Raw genomic sequence first — 5,157 nt, 5'->3', positions numbered from 1 at the left:
CCCTATAATTTTTACAGTAACTACTGAATGTATTAAAACCAACAATGTTCCATAAGCTTAAAAAAAAAATCAGTTAACCCCATCTTAGCTGTATTCAGACATGATTCACAATGGCTTGCTAAAAAGACTTTTATTAAAAGGCAGTAACGAAAATCACCAGTTGAATGTAATGGCACAGTTTAAATAGGTCAAATTTAAGTCAGATTACTGCAGCTCCATTGGCCACATAAAGCTTCACAGTGATCACTTTGACCCAGTATTTAACATTAGAAACATAAATAATTTGAGGATTTTCTTTTCGGAGTTTGGGACAGAACTTTGAAACATCTGTTCTCTTTTCAGTCCTTTTTATACACACATGCTAAAGTCAATGTTTTTGACTAGAGGAATGGTGTTGGTTGGGACTGGGGGCTGGCCATTTCACAAGCATAGAAGTAGGTAGAGGATAGAAAATGTACCTGTAACACTGTATAGGGCTAAAGGCACAGAAGGAGCAATGAAGGAACACCTGCCATTTTTCAGTGCTCTCAACAGCAGGAAACTGAGGGTCCCAAACTGATGCAAATAACCAGTTCATTGATGCTTTTATCTGTAGATTTCATTACTCCAGGTTTCTCTAAGTCAAACATATTTGCAAAGTCAATCACAGTGATTTACATTCTCATGTAAATGATGTAGAAGGTGTGGCACAAATCACTCTGGCCTTGGCCACCTCATACTGTATAGTAAGAGAAACTGGGTCTGCTCCATCAGGTCTACAACTGCATCTGCAAAACACCTCTCTCCATTGCTGATCTCAGTATCTGATTACTAAAAACTAGATTTTCACACCTTGGAGGAGACAAATGAACCCACAGTCCATGGTCTAAGACAGTTCCCCATTAATAGTACTTTAAGAAACAGCCATTAAAAGGGGATCATGAAGAGTACAGAGGCAATGGCAGAGCAGCATTGCACAGACACAAATGAAAAAGCATTTTGCCCCCTTTAAATGGCCTGGTGATGGCTACTACCACTCTTGTAAACTGATATAAGTGTGCACCTTAGTAACATAATGCAGCACTATGCAGTTTCAGGAATTAATCTCATAGTCTGATATTTTGTCATGCAGCAGCAGAAGAGAAGTCAAAGCAAAATGTATAAAGCCCCTTCTGAAGGATGTCGTCACGGCTTGTGTTGATATCAAAAGTATTTGAATGAGCAATTTCAGGACTGCACTCTCAAAAATTACAAACAGTTTTAATAAACATGTCAGGTCTGATGAGAGTAAAGTGAAATACACAGTAATAGCATCTTAATGTAAATATTTATGAATTTAAATTATGTCTTTAAAAAATCCAAAGTAGTCCTACTACTATTATAATCCATTAATAGGGAGTAAACATCAAAAGTAAGTCTGAATGAGTATGACTGGATTGTATATTTTGACACCACTAAAGCATAAATCTATCCAAAAGAGCTTTCTAGGTTCGCAAGTTTCTGAAAAAGAGAATTGGTTCTATTGTCTGTAACAGCAAACTTCACAGAGAACTGTTGTTCTGCTGTAGAGACTTCCAAATGTCCCAAAGTATAAGTACTTAAAAGAAACAAGGAATAAATTTTAATTGTCTGAAGGGAGAGGTGCTAGGGTTGTTGAGAAAAACTCTTCTAGCTCTTTAAAAATGCTGAGCTCACATAGGTGGTAAATCAGCAACCAGATAGAGAACAGATCTCAAGAAAAAGACAAAAAGATAATAGCAGTTCAAGTGTTATGAAGTTATATAGAATCACCATTCAGAACAATAATATTTAGTCAGTTCTCAGGCTCCCTGCTGGAACTGGTCCCTCAGGATGAAACTTAAACCACTATTCCATTTCAGGTGTATCACCAAATAGCAGTTCTGGAGTATCTGCCATTGCATTAGATTAGATCCAGTAACCCAGAAATTTAAGGGTCCTGTCTCTTAATATATTCCCTGTTCAATTGCCCAATATTTCTTTAAAATTGACACATAAAATGAAAATAATGATATGACATTTAGTTCTAGCATTACTAATACATGTGGTCCTTCTCAGTTGCATACTGAAGACATGGCCTCTGGCACTAAGAAAGTGCATGTGTGTGTGCTTATACACATATATATCCTTATATATTTCAGCTGTCACAGAGACAGAACTGCAAACTAGATTGAGAGTAAACTTCAGTTTGCAGCACTTTGAGTGAATAGGGCCAGTTTGAAAAATTCTATTCACTAATTAAGTACATAAAGTACTTCTTTTTAAGTTTCATAGGCATGTATGGTATTAATGATCATTACTGTCCAGGACAGTAATTTTTGCATGAGGTAAATTTGCTGGTAAATTTTTGTTAATTATTTGGCAAGGCTGGAATATTCACAAGGAGTTTTATCATTTGTGACAAATACCTGGATAATATTTTTAATTTTTGAAGTGATCCAAGTGTTTATCATGTCAGAACTTACAAGCATAAGATAAGCAATTTCTACATGTTATTTAACTGCCTCAAAGTTCCATGAAGGCAAGAATACAGCAAAACATAAACTGCCTGCCGTGCTCCAGCATTTGGTTACGTGCACTGTACTGACCAGTAGAAGGTGGCCTTCCATGTGCTTTTTAGGGTGACATACAGCACTGCATTTATGGCATTTCATGATTCTTCTTTGCCTTTCATATTAATGAGTGGTAGGCCACACAGTACCACATGTGCTTTGCTCACTACAAGATGTTGCATTCCAACCTCCTCAGATGTATTGAACATTAAAGTTTACTCCATTTGTGAAATTTGGGAAAACATAAAATCCAGGGAAAGTATTTTGTGTTTTACTCCCTTGTAGCTTCCACCAAAAACATCTTTCTCAGGTAACCCAAACATAGAAGGAGTGCAGACAAGCATGAAGCAAACTCTGAACCATAGGGAAAGCAGGAAATGAACCAATGATCTCCCTTGCTCCTTCTGTGAGAATGTATGAGCAGGGCAACTACATCCATAAAAGAAAGTGTATTTCTTCCCTGCCAGCCGGTCTGAAGCCACTCCTAATGGAAATCCCTTACAATTCTTGCTCACTCTTGTGTCAAGAGTGAAGAAGTCTATTAGTTGTCCTTAGCTGCCCCTCCACACTGAGGATGAAACCACTCTTGGATGGTCCTTAGCAGCATGATCTGAGAGCTCCAACTGAAGAACCTGTACTTCTGACAAAGGAGACAGGGCTACATGGCTCATTCTCCTTGTCCAAGGGGTCGGGACGAGTAGCAGGAGACAGTCCTATCCCTAACTCAGGGCTAATCCTCGGGAACTCAGCTTGCTGGAGCTCACTGATCAGCCTTTCTTTTACATGCGTTACACACATGTAGACAAGAATGGAGCCAACAGCTTTGTGGCTGGGGACTGGTTTTTAAAGTGGTCTGAAAAATGTGGAGAGGTCTAGTATCATCCTGTCTCTTGCCTAGCAGTTAATTCTTCCCCCACCCCTTCTTAATTCCCCAATTAATCCTTGGTCCTTAGTCCCCACATCACTGTGCCCCAAGTCTTTTAAAAATTTTTTAGAAGTTGGGAGAGCTACACAAGAGCCATGAGCTCCTGCAACCTTCTGTTGAGTAATGCCTTGGGACGAGTGATATTTTATAGAAGTTCTCAATCCCATCTGTGTCCTGATAGATTTTAAGCCTTTCTTGTGGATCAAAACTCAGAAATTAAACAGAAGGTGAACTTTGAAACAGGAATCAGACTGAACTGGGAGCAAACAACAAGAGCGTTTGTCTTTATAATAACTCACAGACCTCATGAGTTATCCTCAATGAACAGAAGTTGTGTGAATTGCATAGTGAGAGCAGTGTGCCAAAACACACTGCTTCAGGGCTGTCAGTTCAAGGCAGTGTTTTACTTATTCATTAGATCAGGCAATGAAGAACTGTGTTTGATTATATGATCTTTAAGATGGAGACTACCTAGTAGTTTGTGCCATGCATACTTCAGTGGAATCTTACTGTGATTTGAGCCTCAAGGTGTATTATTAAATTATTAACACAAGAGCCAGTGTCGCAATCAGGTTGATACGGAACACATTGGAAGATGTTTATTTTCTACCCTTGATCCCATGGTTCTTAAAAATATTCCAAGTTGTCATCTTTGCTCTAGAATTGTAAGAACAAACCTTGCGTGCACATTACATTTGTGTCTCCTGGCCACCTCCATTGAATGTCTCTGCATTGCCTTCCTCAGAGAGATTTTAATGTGCCTGAAAAGGTAACAAAATGTCATTGCTGTGTTCAGCCAGTTGAAATAATCAGAACAGTTCTTCAATAAATGCATAAACTCAAATTGGGGAAATTAATTTATTGCAAATTAGAATAAATCATTACTAATTCGGGTGGTGGGGGAGAGAGGGAAAGAAAGTAAGAACATTTACACACTGAGAGAAAACACTTTTCGTCTGCGTTTCCGAGGTTTAAGTTCACTCCAAGCACCTCTTCTCCCCTCCTTGTTACCACCACAGGTCGCACTCTGTCCCTTTGGTGAGGCACTGGGAAGCCCCTTCTTCCTTCTCACTATTTTCCTCTGCTGCAGCATCAGTCCTCCACAGGCCACAGGGAATATCTGCTCCACCATAGAGCATCTCCTCCTCCTCAACTTCCTCATTAACCTCTTCCTCTTATATGTCCTCTTCTGCCCTTGGTGCTCCCTGTTGTTTATCATTCTTTGTATTCCTTCCTCCACTCTCTGGCTTTCTTTGCTCTTTCTGAAATGGGTTTCCCCAAGGTGCCACCATCTTGGCTGAGGGATCAGCCAGGTACTGTGATGGGTCCATTGGAGGCAACTGGGACTGGCTGTGCCCAGCACATGGCAGCCCTGCCCTCTCTCACAAGCCTCCTGCTGCCAGCCTCACCATTTATCCCAAATAGACAAGGTGTGACCTGCTCTGTTACAAAGTGGAGGGAAGATGCCCCATCAAGAGCACTGATGGTTTTGTGTGGCTATCTCACCCTACCAGCAGAGTGGCCAGATCACTATAGGATAGTGGCAGGCAAATTTCCAGTGGCATTAGAGAGTGGGCTGCAACGGAAGCTGGTGGGAGAGACCTCTCAAATTACTCAGAACCTCAACTTTCTTATTGTGATAGCCTGTACTGCAGCCTGATGGCTGGCAGGGAAGGAGGTATG

The 5,157-nt window shown here is 40.3% G+C and overlaps 1 protein-coding gene across 1 annotated transcript in view; it reads right to left on the bottom strand.

Moving 5' to 3' along the window:
* Positions 1–4,047: 4,047 nt before the first annotated feature.
* Positions 4,048–5,157, bottom strand: part of RGS22 (regulator of G-protein signaling 22) — a 60,392-nt gene continuing 59,282 nt past the window's right edge. Inside the window, exon 26 of the mRNA XM_017730351.1 lies at positions 4,048–4,235. The gene's annotated coding sequence lies outside the window, so the exon portion shown is untranslated. The remainder of the gene's footprint in view (positions 4,236–5,157) is intronic.

The sequence above is a fragment of the Corvus brachyrhynchos genome, unplaced genomic scaffold (assembly GCF_000691975.1).
Source record: "Corvus brachyrhynchos isolate BGI_N302 unplaced genomic scaffold, ASM69197v1 scaffold302, whole genome shotgun sequence".
NCBI lineage: Eukaryota > Metazoa > Chordata > Aves > Passeriformes > Corvidae > Corvus > Corvus brachyrhynchos.
Note: the sequence above shows the minus strand (reverse complement) of the source record. Positions and strands in the feature narration are given on the sequence as shown.